The sequence below is a fragment of the Anabrus simplex genome, chromosome 2 (genome assembly GCF_040414725.1).
Source record: "Anabrus simplex isolate iqAnaSimp1 chromosome 2, ASM4041472v1, whole genome shotgun sequence".
NCBI lineage: Eukaryota > Metazoa > Arthropoda > Insecta > Orthoptera > Tettigoniidae > Anabrus > Anabrus simplex.
In genome coordinates, this window is record NC_090266.1 from 1161758653 (window position 1) to 1161776215 (window position 17563).

Here is a 17563-nt window from a genome sequence, read left to right on the forward strand (position 1 = left end):
GGATGGTATATATCTCAAATAACATCTGTATGTCCATTTATAACTTGAGCATGCTTTGGATGCGAGATTAACAAGAAAGTTTACAGGGAATAGCCAAGAATCCGGTGCTGAATCATGCGATGATTCAACCATATCACCAGGCAGTGACAATTTCTCTTTCAAATTCAAAAGTAATCCTGACTTCAAATTTCTTCTTAACGCTAATTCTAAATGAGTTGATTTTTATAGTTACTGATGACGTTATTGAAATAGCGGAGCCCAAAACCAATGAAAATGCAAATAATGTGTTGCAAGGAAAACAAATGAGTAAGCAGAGTAAAGTTAATCAGGGATCTGATATCAATTGTGTTGACATGAAGAAGTTCTTAGGTTTACTGATATAGATGGGCTTCACACAACTTCCCAAGCTGCATAATTATTGGTTTAGAATGAAGAGACTGTAAAAAAACTATGTTGGGGATCATGTAATGGAGCAAGACACAGTTGCTGAATGTAACGGATGACAGCAGCTAGGATAAGTATGGGAAAATTTCCATAATTTACTAAAGTAACAGTATAGGACTAACACATTCATTATTTGTTCAAATTTGTACATAACATCACCAGTTCATAATCACTGACTAGTTTATATAACGTAAATAATATAGTACAAGTGATCTGATAGAATCTGAGGATGTTCTTGTAGAACGAAGCATGTCAGTCTTTGTTTAACAGTGTGTATATTTTTACAGATATGTTATATATTATATTTTGAACTTGTGCATTTGACAGTCTTCCTTCTTAACAAATTCTTACTGATTTTGTGTTTCTAGCATTTCACCAGTGAACCAAGGTCACGACAGGTTGTAAAAATTACCCCTCTTGTTCTAAAGCTCAATAAGAACTCAGAGCTTCGAAATGAGCGACAAGAAACATTGGTCATTGATGAATCTATGATTCTATTCATAAGGAGGCTGCTATTTTGCAAATATATCCCAAATAAGGCGCATATATATGTATAGGGTGAAGGTAATTCAAACTATGTGATGCAAGCAGCTACACCTGCCCCACAGAAGTTTACAGCAGCAAAGGAACATCTGACCCAGGATTGCCAAAAGCAACAGCTGTTGCGATGGAATTTGTGGATCCTTGTTTAGACCGGGGATTAATGCTGTTCGTGGGCAATTTCTACATGTATGTTGGACTGGCAAATAAGCTCTTAGCTAGGCGCACTCACTTTGTCAGTACCCTGCGGAAAAATCGAGCAGGGCTTCCAGCAGATCTAAAATAAAAAATTAAGAAAGGGGAAATGACTGCTAAGGAGACCTGGAATGGTGTGGTAGACCTCAAATTTAAGGACAAGTGAGAGGTACATATGCTCTCAAGTAAGCACCAGCTTGAGTTTGTTTCTTCAGAAAAATGTGACAGAAATAACTCAGAAATTCTCAAACCGTCTGTAGTTTTCAATTATTATGGAGTAAAGCCTGGTATTGATGTGCCTGATCAACTTTCAGCTTATAATACATCTTTACAGAAAACTGTTGAGCATCATAGATCCAATTCACTTTATGAAGTGATGTGACAATAGCATGTAAGAATAAGAACAATAATAGAATCTAGTTCACATTATTTTCCTTCCTGCTAATAACTGAATTCTGATAGTTGCAATGGTACAAATGTCAATTAACTTCCACTGTTCGTTGCACAATGTACTGTGTGTTGAGAAGGGAATGAGGAATGAACACCTTACAAGAACATGTAATGCAATAGCAGGTGGAAGAGCTGGTTTTGTGTGATAGATCGAAACTGAGAGGCATGGATATAGTACTGTGTCACCCATGAGGGGTGGCATTGCCTTCAACATGCTAAGATAAACTGACTCCTATGAAATTTCATTTCCCAACTGTGTCTAATTTGGAGAAGTTCAGAAGTGTCACAAGAACAAGGAAAACAAGAACTTTTTTTACAACTGGCTTTATGTTGCACCAACACAGATATATCTTATGGCGGCGATGGGATAGGAAAGGAAGTGGTCGTGGCCTTAATTAAGGTACAGCCCCAGCATTTGGCTGGTGTGAAAATGGGAACCCATGAAAATCCTTCTTCAGGGCTGCTGACAGTGGGGTTCAAACCCACTATTTCCCGAATGCAAGCTCACAGCTGCGCGCACCTAACCACATGGCCAACTCACTCGGTAAGCAGGATAATTTCAAAGAGTTCTAATGTTCAAAACGGTATCATATGCTCCTTGGGCATTAATATTCAATTTTGCAAATTTTATAACCTGAAATTTGATACCATTTACAACTGGTCAGCCCCTACTATGATGATAAGTAAAAGTAAAGTAAACTCGTGTCCTCATCCCGAGGTGGTGCAGCTCTTTTCAGGCACACCCCCATTGGAGGTGAGCTGCATGTACCATTCCAACCACATACCAGCCCTCTTGCCATTCTTAAATTCCTGGCAGTACCGGGAATCGAACCCGGGCCCCCGAGGACGGCAGCTAAGAACACTAACCGTTACGCTACGGAGGCGGACACTATGATTATGATGATGATGATGATGATGATGATGATCAGAATTAGGAAGTAACTGAGTAAAAATAATTGAATTACTTGTAACAATTACTTCTGTAGTAATTTTTAATCATCATTATTTCTTTTCACAAAATATAATTTTTACTTGTAATTTACTTCTGAAAATAAAATTGTAATTGATATAAATCACATCGAGAATTTTGCAACTTTGGAGCCCCAGCACTTGCAAAGCATCACGCTAAGAGTATGTTGCGCACTAATTTATTTACTCGCAGGTTATTTGAGGTTATGGATTGAGATTTATATATCTGTGTACTCCATGGTCAAGATGGTGGTGGTGATTATTGTTTCAAGACAAAGTACAACTGGGCAATCATCCTCTATTAACACTAATCAGAAGGTAAATGGAACAGGTCCAAAACTATAAAAAATGAAGGTACCAGAAAAAGAAAGGGAAAAGCCATAAAGGGTGTAAATATGAAACTCCCTAGACCTTGAAAACGTAATACCACCGAGGTCAGGAAAGAACAAGAGTCGATCAAGGGAGGTTGGATAGGAAAGATGAAACCAAGGAGCCTGACAAGTATGTGGAAGCAATGCTAGACTCATATAGCAGAACCATGGCCGCCAATCCACACTCCCAAGTCGAGAGTCCCTAGTCCCCCTTTTCATCGCCTCTTACGACAGGCAATAAATATTCTGAATTAGTTATCCTGAAAATAATGAAAACATTAATGTGACATTCAAACTTTGCTTGGGAACAATCATTTTGAAAGTGTGCTTAGTGTCACCTAGTGATGCCTTTATGCCTTTATGCTAAAAAACACAAAATGGAGCAATTTATTTTTCCTTGCAAACTTTGGTGTCATTACATCCCCATGTGAAAAAAAACATGTCTGTGATTCCCTGAAGACCCGCATTCGATGAAGTAATTGTAATTAATCATTTTACATATTACTTGTTAAAAAAGTGAGCCTCTGTGGCTCAGACGGCAGCATGCCGGCCTCTCACCGATGGATTCTCTGATTCAAATCCCAGTCACTCCATGTGAGATTTGTGCTGGACAAAGTGGAAGCGGGACAGGTTTTCCTCCGGGTACTCCAGTTTTACATGTTATAATTCTCATATTTAGGTCCGTATTGAATTGTACAATAAAGTCAAAGATATATTAATGTTTGTTTATTCCACCTATTCAATACATAAAAAGTGATTTTAATTAAGAATTAAAATCTGTGAATAAAATTATAGGGACATGTTTTGCCCTTTATTTAAGGGCATCTTCAGCCTTAATCTCAATCTGAAAGATAAAAAATCAGGATCCTGATTGTTCTTAATTGTGGTTGATTTAAAAAAAAAATTACAAATGAATGTGAGGATGATGTAGGAAATATGATTGACAGTAGTTAAGATATTCTTTAAAAAAATAAAGTCTTGATAAAGTCTTACAAACAAATAGTTGTAATTTATACACTTACTTAAATGTCTGTGTCTAAAAACGTGGTAACAAGTTGCATATTGGTAGTTCTATAAGAACGCAAATTGCTACGTTTAATCTTGTGAAGCGGCGCCCTGTGTTGGTTGAAGGCGTTATAGAAAAGTTTGGATCCTAAACAGTTCAAACGTCAGAATAATGATGAAGAAAGTTGCTGATTGCTCCAAGTGGAGTTTAAATACATTTTAAAGCTAGTAATGAGACGTTTCTGCTGCTCACTCAAATTATGCTGTAGGGGCAGTTCTATAAGTACGCAAATTGTTACGTTGAATCTTGTAAAGCGGCGCCTTGTGTTGGTTGAGGGCGTTAGAGAAAAGTTTGAAACCTAAACAGTTCAAACGTCAGAATAATGATGAAGAATGTTGATCCAAGTGGAGTTTAAATACATTTTAAAGCTAGTAATGAGACGTTTCTGCCGCTCACTCAAATTATGCTGTAGGGGCGAGGGAAATGCTTGATACTTCAAGTGGGGTTTATAATAACATATAAACATATAGATTGTTGTAGGCTAAACCCCGTGTGAAGAGATAAAACTGTAGTCTTCTTAAAGCACGAGTGAAGAAGAGTGCTCAATGGTAAGCAGCAGTGTTAAATATTAGCTGGAAGGAGCAACTGTAGCTTCTTGTATAGAGTCGAAAGGGAAATTTGGTTTGAAGTCTGTAACAATAGGAGATTTACGTATTAGGGAACGAATATGAAGGAAAGTAGAGTTCAAAGAAAAATCCAATGTGTGTAAATTCACTTACCTATTTATTAATGTTGAATTGGTTAACGTAAAGTTGAGTTGGAGAGAATACGTTGTGTGTAATTTCATTTATTTTTGATTGTAATAATGTTAAATAGTTGCTATGGTAGCGTTGAAATGACTGATACTTGAGCTACTGGTGTTACAACGATGTGAGATTAAAGGAGGAGAGGGTCTAAGCGGGGTGCTATTGGCTATTGGCCGCGGTGGGCTATTAAAGCTATAATTTGATTTCTTACACCCTCAACCCTTTACAGGACACCTTTTAGTAGAATTGACTGAGTTCTTATAGAACTTTATTATTGTGGCTGTTTACTGTCAGGCTTTTTCCTCGGTCCTGCAACGTAGTTTGAGAGGGCTGCAGTATTATCTCCTCACAAAAGATTGACTACAGGCTGGCTCTAATATTTATTTGAACTCCACTTGAAGCAGTCGGTAGCGTTTCTCTTTGTTTTTGTTCTGAGAATTGAACTCATTGAATTGAACTAAGATAGTATTCCAGGATTTATTCACAGAGAGTAAGGAGAAGTCACTTTCAGAACTGCCATAACAGAGGCAATTATCAACTGTAGAAAATTGTTAATATAGTTAACGAAGTTTCAACGGCAACCATACAAGTCAAGCAACATTGAGTCAATACAATTAGCCAAATCTCAAAAGGTTTTTAAAAATAATTTTAAAGGATGTTCACCAGATGAGTTTCGTCAATAAAATGTTAGACTTGGATAGATTTTAGACAAATATGTTTTAACTTTAAGACAGACTTTTATTGTTATATGACTTGTAAAATATTATAAGACTTGTCAATCAGGTTTACAAGCATAATTTAATCCAATAGAATAGATTCATGATCTTATACAACCTTAAGTAAATGATAATTGGCTGATGATGCTCACGAAAAAGGAGCGAAACATGTACCATATCAAGAACTTAATAAATATGTAAGTTTTTATTACGTCATTATTGTATTGAATAGGTGGTATTTAACAAAATTATAAGAATTTGTATCACAAGTAGATCTTCAATACGGACAAAAGATGAAATTTATAACCTGCAATAAGTGGTATGTTCCGAGCTGTCAGCGGAGAGATGGCGTGGAATGACATTAGTAGAAGAATAAGTTTGAGTGGCGTCTTTAAAAGTAGGAAAGATCACAATATGAAGATAAAGTTGGAATTCAAGAGGACAAATTGGGGAAAATATTCATTTATAGGAAGGGGAGTTAGGGATTGGAATAACTGACCAAGGGAGATCTTCCATAAATTTCCAATTTCTTTGAAATCGTTTAAGAAAAGGCTAGGAAAACAACAGATAGGGAATCTGCCACCTGGGCGGGCAGATCAGTATTGATTGATTGATTGATTGATTGATTGAATTTCATAATTTACGGTCTATATCTAGCTATATTTTTGTGAATGAGACTTGTGTAAGTGCTTGGTGACTTACGACCACAGACAAAATTTTGAAACATATTGTGACGTACTGAGACAGAGGCACATCATGTACTGATGTCAGATGATGGGTCTCTAAAAATTGAGGAGATGGGAAACCTTTCTTGCTACACTGTACATTTACGGTTCTACAGGAGCTAATGTCTTAGAAATGGACTCGTGGTCAGCAAAGTGGGGCAATCCTATTGTAAAAGCCACAATGGCTCATGACAGATTCAGAGAAATAATAAGTTTCTTGAAATATGACGTTAGATCTACAAGGTCAGAAAGACTAAAAGAAGACAAATATGCATTGGTATCAGAAATCTGGTATGCCTTCATTGCAAATGCCCAATCTAGCTATATACCTTGAGCATATATAACTACTGACGAGCTGCTCTTCCTTCTAAATGCCACCGTAAATTCACACAGTCTTTAACAACCTCAAAACCAGACAAATATGGGCGGAAGTATTGGATAGCAGTAGAAAAAGACTCCAAATATGTCATGAACACTTTCCTGTATCTAGCAAAAGATGATGCTAGGTCAAATGATTAGCCCTTTGCTGATTTTGTAGTAAAGAAGTTGATGGAACCTTATTTGAAGAATGGAAGAAATGTCACACATAATAATTACTTTATCTCCTTATCTCTCTCCAGAACACTGAAAGCAAAGGCAACAGGTCTTGTCAGTAACTTGAACAAGGCTCGCAGGGAAGTACTAGTATGTGTGAAGAAGGCAAAACTCAATTTGCACAGCAGAGTGCTGCTGAAAAAACATGATACGTCACTGACAATCTATCAAGGAAAGAGCAATAAAAATGTTTTCATTCTCAGCACTGCATCCTGACATGAAAATTGAGCCTGGTAACAAAAAGAAGCAGCCAGGTACAGTCACATTTTACGACACCAAATATGGAGTAGATGTGGTCGATCAAATGGCTCGCAAATACTCAACCAAAGCACCATCCAGGCACTGGCCATTTCATACATTCTACAACTTGCTGGAATTGGTAGGAATAAATGCCTGGGTAGTGTAAAATGCACCAAATGAGAAGAAACTGATACACAAGGACTTCATTCTGCAGCTGGGTGAAGAGCTCACTGAGAAATATGCATAAACGAGCATTGAAAATGCCTGCATCACTATTCCAGAAGAGATACGGAGAGACAGGAAAAGCGAACACGTTGTCAGGTAAAGTCCAATTGCATAGGAAACAAATAGTTTGTAAAGTACCATTCTTGCGAAAAAAAACCCCTATTTGTAGCAAGTGTACAGTCAAGGAATATCATGTATGCTCAACATGTGTCGTGTGAAGCGCCATTGCTACAAAGCAACTATTTGCAGCGTAATGTACATCATGTGTACTGATGTCAGATGGTTGGTGTCTAAAAATTGAGGAGATGGAAGCCTTTCTTGCTATACTGTACATTCGCGGTGGCATAGGAGCTAAGGGCTTAGAACTGGATTCATTGTGGTCAGCAAAGTGGGACAATCCTATTGTCTACATGTTCCTTATTTGTATCCTTAATATTCTATATCAAAATACACTATGTGTATTAAATTTCAAATAAAATAATAACAGTAAAGTAACAAAATATCCAGTGCATGCACTGGTATATTCTTTAGTTACTACATCCCCATCCATTAAAAGTAACAGAAAGGAGATGTGGGTCACTTGTGACCCAACTGCAGTTCTACAGGGAATGCAAGTCGCCGCAGTTCTAGTGTTAAAACATGGTGGGAGACTGAACAGTGTTATGTCAAATCGACTGAGGAAATACACCGAGATGAAAGACAGAGAAGTGTGTCAACAGTCCTAGGGTATAGATATATTTGATCTTTCAGAATAGCTGAGCTGAATAAGTATGTATGTTCAATGTACATACATAATTCTTTGAAGACTGTGAATGGAATATTATTTCAGTTAGCACGCAGATAGTTACGGCAGTCATGCTCAGTTCACCCAGAAGGATGGAGGTTCAATTCTCCATCAGAAAGTAAAGAAATTTAGAACAAGACTTTTGGAGAGGGATATGACCCTGGGGGTCACTAGGCCAATAACAGAAATATATATATTTTTTTACAAGTTGCTTAACGTCGCACTGACACAGATAGGCCTTATGGCGATGATGGGATCGGAAAGAGCTAGGAGTGAGAAGGAAGCGGCCGTGGCCTTAATTAAGGTACAGCTCCACCATTTGCCTGGTGTGAAAATGGAAAACGACGGAAAACTATCTTCAGGGCTGCCGACAGTGGGGTTCACACCTACAATCTCCTGAATGCAAATTCACAGTTGCGTGCCCCTAACCACACAGTTTACTAGCTCGGTGTTTAACAGAAATAAGTGTCAGATTAGTTTCTGCGGGAAAGGCAGCCAAACACTGTAATGGCAACTCTATCTCAATGTCTTGGTCATGGATACTGGAGGCTTTTACCTACCACTCCTTCATAGGCCTTCTTGGCATGTAAGGAGATTGCTTTGTCTGCAATTTCAGATGCCCAAGAGTTCAGTAGCAAAACCAGAGCCAGGATGTAATTTATGAATTACTTTTCGTGGATGATTTACAGCAGACTTTATTCCCATCAGTGGTTAGCAAGAACAACAATTTTCATAACATGAACTCTTAGGGATGATCATAACATGAACTCTTAGGGATGAAAAAAAAAAAGAGCCAAGTAAGTAGTCTTTCATAATATGCATGTTGAGTCCTCAGCCTGAAGGTTGGTGGGATCTTCAAAAGATCCATCATCAGCTGTCATGGATAGTCTAGGCGTCACCGAGGAGGAATACCAACCCAGAAGATGCTATTACATATCCGTCAGCCTGCCAAGCCCACTGAAATGCACACACCAACCAACCTTATGAGCAATAATTTCACACCATTTATCACAGGGATTGGCTGCACTGGGAATGGTATTACTAACATTGCTCATACCTCCGTCATTTACACAATGTCAAAGACAAAGATGATTGAGATGGATTTAAATGCATTATTTACCCGCATCTCCTTCCACAAACATTATAAACCCAAATTTCAACAACATACCCATTATGAAGAAATTAATACTGATTTTTTCTGAATGGTTACTGTGGAAAACAGTCCATAAACTAAATAATTTGCTCTCAATATTAAGATCCTGAATATGCTCAAGTTTTTATGGATACAGTTATGTAAATGTAATGAGAGGAAAGCAGCTTTTACAGTTGTAAGAAAGCCATAAAATATGAAAGCAGAACACAATATGATTAGCCTGTCTCCAATTCCAGATTATGCTGAAATAACTATAATTAGTGTGAGCAAATAGTTACTGTTGCTGATTCACGCAGCGGGCTCGAAACAAAGTGGTCAACTGTCTTGTTAAAAGTGATTACAAGTTAAGCTTTATTCACTATTCTCCACTTATTGGTTCCTTTCTGCATGTGTAAACAGTACATAATTGGCACCTTTACAACTAAATATTTCATAAATCTAGTACATATCTGAATGAAGAAAAATTGCCAATTCCAACTTTTCTCTAACATGATGTCAAGGACGGATGTAATGAAATTTTAACATGAATAAAAGCTTTTATACAAACAATTTTTCATTTTCTTCTGAAGGCACATCATTAATTATACATTACTGTAAGTCTAAAAACATTTACACTGAGAATTGTAAACCAAACTCAGAACTTCTCCTTAATGTTGATTACATTAGTTACATAAAGATGTAATCACACAATAATATCAAGACAGGAAAATGTAGCATTTCATTCTATCCCAAAGATGTGAGCATGAACTCCTAAAAAGAGTTTAAGTGAATACTGACTGAAAAGCATAAGAAATTCCAATTAACAATCTTCCATATAATGCAGGAGGCAGCATTTCTACCACTTTGACATTTAAAGGAAGGAAAGGACCAATGTTGGTAGAATGAATTCTGAGTAAATTAGGCAGTTTCTGAGGAACATTTACACTTTCTTTTATACTCCAAACTTCAATATTTTAAATTTCTCATTCATTATTTCTCTAATATTATAATGCAATAGTGAGGGAAGGAATTTAAAGTTTAGCAGGAGAGAGTCTATCAACCACTGAGCTAAATTCCATATTCTCCAAGCATGTGAAAGTGAACAAGGTGTTATAATAGCAATACTCATAAAATTTTTCTACATGACAGGCAGCCACTGGAAAAAAAAAAAAAAAAAGTTTGATCTTTTTTTTCAAATGGGCACAGAGGAATGGTAAAGGTGATATAGGTCAGACAACAGGATGGTTTGTATGCAATTATTTTTCTTCCTCCATTATACTTTATTATACCTATTTGTAATCTACGAAGCAACGAAGGAAGGAAGGAAGGAAGGAAGGAAGGAAGGAAGGAAGGAAGGAAGGAAGGAAATAAATGAGAGAATGTATAATTCATGTAGTCCACATCAGATCAGACTTCTCTGAAAACCAGTTATATATAACTGCTAGTAGCTTTTACCCCTTTTACCCCTTCCACACAGGTGAAAAGTGTAAAGAACAAACTCTTCTCTGGCTGAATTTCCTCAGGAGATGTAAACAATGGTGAAAAGAATTTGGAGAGTTTTGTTTGGATTACAGAGTCTTCGAACACAACAATTCTAGTGAATTCTCACAATGAGGGAAATTATAAGAAAGCTATACCAAATCAGTTTGGTACTGGAATTCCTCAGTTCCATTATCCAGGATTCGGATATTACAGTTATTTTCATAAGCTTAAGTAGGAACAAGGAAAATACTAATCCTGGCAAGACTAGCTTTTCAACAGGTGATTATTCCTTGAAAATAGTTTAGACTGTATTACACACATAAACTACTTCCCTGTCAGTGTGTTAAATAAACTATGATCCAGCAGACTGTACAGAAGTTCATGCTCAATTCTAACAATCACCCAGTCCATGTAAATATTAATATGTCAGTGCACATAAATAAGTGAAATGATAAAACACATAAATAAATAAGGAAAATAATAAATAATGCAACACAGATCTCTCATACATATATCCCTTTCACACAGGTGAAAATTATTTCAAACAACTATTTACATCAATATGACACTGTATGTCATACTACACTAAGAGAACTTAACTTGTTTTATAAACTGGTATAACCACCAAGTATGGTCAGCTTCTGCATTCACAATGCACAGTGTTACTTCAACCAAATACAAAAAGTATACACAGAATAAGGATAATTTGTTTTCAAGGTCACAGTCATATAGCCAAATCACAAATTTACACTCCATTTCTAATGGCTTAATTAATCTTAAATAAAAGTTAATATTCTTTCAACCCATCAATACTATTTAATACTTATTACTTACTTTTAGTCATCTGTGCTTTGCCTTGCTTCAGTGTGTAATACAGATTAACACCATAGATAGTTATATGTTAAACGAATTGATACATTAACATGTATGTAACAGAAGCTTAATTTCAATTTTAATTTGATTTTAGGATTTTGTTTTTATAAACGATTAAACTATACTAATGTATAAGTTGTTTTAACATTTAACCTATTTATGGTGTTGATAAAAAAAGTTATGCACTAAATGAATTAAATGTATTAAACAGTCTTAATGTCTTCATTTCATTTAAGATTGATTAATCAATATGGTTGAACATGACCTTCTTCTATTAACATCTTAATTAACCTGGGATATGAGGCTAAACTAAATTAAAGATAATTTTACTTTGCAGGCACCTGCTGAGAAAGATGAGACAGCAAGACAAAAAATCTATTTTGTCTAAATACAGTAGTTGCAACAAGACCAACAGAAAGATCCTTTAAAATCTAAAAGTGATATGTGAATAAGCAGAAGTATGGAGGCAATAATTACACCCAAAAAGAATACAGACAGCTGATTTTATTCCTGCAGAAGGCTTTATAGCCAGTAACTACTACTTTCCCAGCAAATGATGCAAAGCTCAATATACTAAGGAAACTGTAGAACTGCACAATCGGTATCAAACCATATACAGAAGAACACTACGAATATGGAAATGGAACAATTTCATGGTGACAAATAAGAGCAAAGAAGCGATAGAATTCCTGAAGGAAGAGGTCATAGACATCCTTAGGCTAAGTGAGACCAAATAGCAGGGGAGGGCAGAGAAGAAAAGGACAATGGAGGGCATATCCAGCTAATTTACAGCAGAAGAGAAAGTCACAAAGAGAGAATGTATGATTTTAAGGAAGGATGTACAGAAACGAAGATGGAAAGTACGGAAATTACACTGTTCCACTAACAATTCAGATGGAGAAAGAAACACAGGACTTGAAGTATATATCCTTCAAGCTGAAAATAAAGATATCCTGCAGAATTCCTGGAAGAATAATACACAAATACAGGTAGGAAAGGAAGAGAACAGATCTTGGATGTGATCGATATGGCAGTACAAACTGAGAGAGAGATATATACCATATTTACTCATGTATTAGACCCTCCTGACTTTTCGAGACAAAGAAAATGAAAAAAAAAAAAAAAAAAAACTTCCATACAAGATCTTCCAACAAATTAGTCAGAGAAGAACAATTCCGCTTTGAAGCGGGTACAAGCCTTACTGCAGCTCTGATGACATCACAAACATTAGTGAATAGTTTCGTCCGTTACAACCCGCACAATGAAAACCCGCGTCAAAGTCATGCGGTACATTGTGTTTCGTAGTTAAGAAATGTCCGCCTTTGTAGCGTAGGCCTACTGCAGCTCTGATGACGTCACACAAATAGGTGAATAGCGCATTACCGCCACACCTGTAGATATCCATAAATGCGGCAAACTTTCCTGTTATTTATTTTTTATTTTTATTCTTTCCGTCATGGAACTTCTGACACTATCCGGGCACTTGATAGCATACCTAATCTAAACAATGAGTCCCTCTTATCTCATTTACAGCTGTTTAGGTAAATCCTGATGCGATAAATGTAGAGAACAAGCATGAAATATACTTAAAAATAAGGGCCTGGCTTTCAACAGCCGCAGTTATCCAAACAATACTTCCAGTCACTATGCATTACATTCGGAAGCACAACTTGTAGCATACGCTAGTTATCAGCTGGTGGGTTGGCATGCTTTCTATAGCACAGCTTTATTCAGGAATGGCTTCTGCTACACATTACACCAACTAGGAATATCAGAGACCATCTCCAGAAACCATTTGGGAATAGATTCTCACTGTTGGTCTCTATAGTCTGAAACAAAACTATTTTTAAAAGTTAAAAAAAGACAGGACCTTGAATGCTCTCTCGATTGCAGTGCATGGCTGACGAGATGGCAGTGAAGATGACGTCATTTAGAATGGCGACACGCCGGAAGCAGGGAAGTTGGCGGCGCAAGACGATAATTCAAATGAAACAGTTATCAGGTTTACTCAGTGGTAGGCCTACTGTTCAACTGGCAGAGACAAATGACTGGACATTAAGTTCTTTTGTATCAATATTACATAATATAATATGATACCCTTATCCCTTTTCTCTACGGGGTTGAGTATGAAGTGAGGCGAATCCTCGTAACAGGTTTTTACGATCGTATGCCCTTCTCATCAGAGGAATTAATGAGATGAAACAAACGACGTGATATGAGTAACTAAAACTGACTATATTTATTTTATATGTAGGCCTAAAAATCGTGTTCATCATTTATGTCTTTTTTACATTTAGAACTACTGCATCCAACGAAAATAGCCAGTATAACTCAAATACATTAATACATTTGTTAAAGAATAATGTAGAATGTTTACATGTACAATTTATACTTTAGAAGTCATGTGTTCACTGAATAAAATTTGAGGTTATCACATATTGAACCTCCCTTTACATTTTTGGCTATAAAAGTGAAAAAAAAAGGGGGGAGAGGTCTAATACACGAGTAAATACGGTATGTGCTAAACAATTTTTGGCAGAAAAACCATGAAAGATAACAGTACAAGGATTATCAGGCATGGATGAGGAGAGAGGAGAACTTAAAACCTGATATACAGTATTAACGTAAAAAAACAAATCAAAAAGAACTGAGGGAACATTTGATGTTGGTCAAAGAGCAGTAATGATAAAGCTAAAAGATTATAACACAATCGTATGGAAGGAGGAGGACGTCTGTAGTTTTAAGCGACTACTGGTATGATCATAGGTATGGGAACTCCAATTTCTTGTGGAATATGAATCATAAGAACATGTCTTTGAATTTAAAAGATCTCACATGCACTGGGTGGGATTCAAACCATGACTGCCTTTGTGAGAAGCCAATGATGATGCCACTTAGCAATCACACCTCTAAGAAAGAAGACAAGGAAGAATAAAACAGTGAAAAATGAAATATTACCAGTCACAAGTAGGCTTTGTGAAGGAACAATACCAAGAATGGAGATTCGGAATTATTACAGAACAGTTTTGAGCAAGCATTTGTCGCAGTTTAGGATGATTATACGTAGAATATCATGAAAGGTAAGACTGACACATCTTAGTGGAATGATACAGTGAAAGGAAAAAATTAAGGAAAAGAAGACATTGTGGAAAGATTAGAAAGTAAAAAGTACAAGGAGGGGCTCCAAAACAAAAGGAATTTGTAAGAAAATGGTTGCTGAAGAAAAGTTGCAAACTGACCACGCAGGAAATGGGAGAGGTGTTCTGAACAGTGGAAATAAACCTATTAAGTGGAATTAAAAAAAAAAAAAAAAAACAGTGAGTGTGTTTGTGGGAGGCGAATTCACAAGTACCCCTTAAACATTTGTAAACTTTACACGAGAGAAACACACATTTTCACAGTTTTGAAATTGCTGTCTAACTAATTACCAAGAATGGAATAAGTTATATGCTGTTATATAAAACTAGGAACTTGAATGTTTTATGTTGGCTACATTGTTAATATAATTCTGAGTGCTGGCTGTCTTCTGACAGTATACCTTTTCTTGAAGTTGGGCACTGATGTAAATTAACCCTCCAGTACTCGCGCGGGGTAATAAATTACCCCAACCTTTGGAAAACGGCCGCCGATTATTTTCTGTCATATAATGTACACTGGGCTGTTGTGTACCTTTCAAGGACACTGTGTGGTGCCCCCTGAGCTGTCTGTCATAAGTCTTCGTGCGTCAGTACGTTTCCAGCAGTGACACAAAGTTGACTGGGGTAACATTGTCCCATGCGAGCACTAGCGGAAGTAAATTGGCAAACTCATGTTTTGTTGATTTTCATTCTTGCGTGTGTGTTTATTGTGAGAACGACTAGCTACTTTAGTATAGACGGTAAATATGAGTCGTGATATAGCCGGGAACATTTACAAGGACCAGGAACGAATTCATCAACTTTTTTCTGAATTATCTGACAAAGTATTAGTGGATTCAGAAGATGACGGTGAAGAGGACAACATAGAAACATCAGAGCATGATTTACTCTCAGAACAGGATGTTAGTGACTTACCTGAAGAAGACTAAGCCAAAGCATCAGGGAGTGCAAAATGATGACACTTCAAACAGGCCCTGCCAAAGCTACATATATGGACGTGATGGTGTGGCTAAATGGAGCACCGTAGTACCTCCTAAAATAATTCGTACTCGTGCTCACAACAAAGTTTCATCGTACTTGTCTGCGTCTAGGCTGAAAACACGTGACGTTACGGATGTAATTACATTTTTAATTTTTTTATTGATGAAAGCTCAATTGCAATGGAACTGGTGAAACCTAGGATATCCGTTAGAACGGACCAAACAAGTTTGCCTCGCAGTATCAGAGTGAAAGCCTTGAAAATGAGTTCAAATGTTAAGGAAGAAATTTCTCAGACCTCTCTGACTCCACCCTTGAAGAGAAAAACACCAGGATCATCCCTACAATGTGCTGTATGTCCTAGAATTCGGGACAGGAAAAGCAGAAACTCTTGTGTGCTGTGTGAAAAGTATGTGTGCCAAGACCATTTCAGTACCATGTGTGAAGAATGCCTCAACTAGAAAACTGATAGTGACTAAAAGAGACAAAACGTCAGTGTTCAAATAGTAATGAAGTGCGATTGATTTTCATATTTCTAGTTTATAAGACTACATGAGCTCCAGTGCTATTACGAACGAGATTGTCTGCTTTGAAATTATGCAAGATATTTATATGTGTATATTAATGGCAATGGTAGGAGTTATAGTAATTGTGTTTTATTCATTTATAGGGGGCCCTTTTTCAAGTGAGGCATAAAAAGAATGGGGTAACATGGGGTAACATTTTACCCGGCTCGAGCACTGGCGTGCCAAAACTCAGCAGCAGTACTGGAGGGTTAATGCACATTTTCTGTAAAGTATTACGTTTATACACGTGTGGTACCTATTTGGTATTAAGGTTATTTTATTTCGTGTGTTAAATTTTCAAGACGAAGGAAATAAACTACTGTATTTTACATTCTCCCGAGCAGCGGAAAGTACATGTAGACCATACAAGCGAGAGGAACAATGAAGAAACAGCAACAATGCAGGAAATTACAACAGTGAGCTAAGAACCTTGTGTAACATAGGTATGAATATCAGCAAGCCTGACGACTTTCCTGCTGGGATTTGAAAAAAAAAAAAAATGAATTTCGCAACAAATGTGAGTGGTTGGTGATAAAAAGAAATGAGAACTTGGCTGCAGAACTTGTAAAGAAGTTGGAGATTTGGGAACTGGAAATACATCACAAGGGATGAATATCTCACAACAGTGGGTTTCAATTTCCAGTTGAGCAACAGATAAAAATATATCTAACAAAATGCTTTCTAAAAAAATAAAAAAAGTAAGTTTGGCTCATCACGCTGCACTTAAAATATTAAGAACAACAAAACTAAAAACTTTAGGAACTGTACACAAAAGCTTTAGAAAAAAAGACAATCCTTCCAAGATTTTAAGTCTGAAATTGATGTGTAGGAGCTGCATGGACTTAATACGGAACGCATATCGCATTCAACAACAACAAAATTCCATATCTTTGTATAATAATAATAATAATAATAATAATAATAATAATAATAATAATAATAATAATAATAATAATAATAATAATGTTATTGCTTTTACGTCCCACTAACTACATCTGATGATTTTCAGAGATGCCGAGGTGCCTGAATTTTATCCTGCAGGAGTTCTTTAATGTGCCAGTAAATCTACTGACATGAGGCTGATGTATTTGAGCACCTTCAAATACCACTGGACTGAGTCAGGATAGAACTTGCCAAGTTGGGGTCAGAAGGCCAGCGCCTCAACCATCTGAGCCACTCAGCCCGGCTACCAAGATTCTTAGTCTGAAACTGATGTCAAGGAGATGAAAGGAATGAATATGGGCTGCATTCTGTATTCAACTAATGCTTGTGCAAATACTGTTTCTCATATCATTTAAGAAAAGAGAGTACCACAATTAATCAGCGGTCT

General features: G+C 36.7%; 1 protein-coding gene across 1 annotated transcript in view; it reads right to left on the reverse strand.

Annotated features, from left to right (window-relative positions):
* Nucleotides 1-8928: 8928 nt before the first annotated feature.
* LOC136863376 (zinc finger protein ztf-16) overlaps nucleotides 8929-17563 on the reverse strand; it is a 158977-nt gene continuing 150342 nt past the window's right edge. Inside the window, exon 7 of the mRNA XM_068225915.1 lies at nucleotides 8929-9022. The gene's annotated coding sequence lies outside the window, so the exon portion shown is untranslated. The remainder of the gene's footprint in view (nucleotides 9023-17563) is intronic.